This window comes from Myotis brandtii, unplaced genomic scaffold, assembly GCF_000412655.1.
Source record: "Myotis brandtii unplaced genomic scaffold, ASM41265v1 scaffold825, whole genome shotgun sequence".
NCBI lineage: Eukaryota > Metazoa > Chordata > Mammalia > Chiroptera > Vespertilionidae > Myotis > Myotis brandtii.
The window spans coordinates 169,286-169,675 of NW_005371349.1; the positions used below are offsets into that span (position 1 = coordinate 169,286).

General features: G+C 65.6%; 1 protein-coding gene across 1 annotated transcript in view; it reads right to left on the bottom strand.

Moving 5' to 3' along the window:
- The window catches only part of ENPP7 (ectonucleotide pyrophosphatase/phosphodiesterase 7), a gene marked incomplete at its 3' end in the record, with an annotated part of 14,878 nt that overhangs the window by 12,458 nt on the left and 2,030 nt on the right, over positions 1-390 (bottom strand). The window lies entirely within an intron of this gene.

Genomic DNA, 390 nt, shown 5'->3' on the forward strand with positions numbered 1-390 from the left:
GGGGCAGCTCCATTTGGAGCTGGGGGCTCAGACTTGGGGGGTGCCCTCCACTGGACATCATTGACAAGGAGCTACACCCCCAGGGCCAGGAAGCCCCCAGGACATTTCGGGGTGATGGCGTTCCTGGGCTGACACGACAGCTCCATTTATTTTACCTTCACCCCCGGGGTCTAGCTGCCCAGCCTGCGAGGGGTGCGGGCGGGGGAGGGGACAAAGCCGTTTTGTGGTCACACCCCTTTGTGTCGCGTGGGGTCCTTTTCCCGTGCGACCCCCTCCCCAAATGCCAAAGGGTCCCCAGGGGTGGCTTCCTGTCTGACTGGGAGGATGGAGCCGCCCCTCTGGGTCCCAGGCTCCGGGGGGCAGCGGGCAGGACTGGGCAGCCTCTGGCAG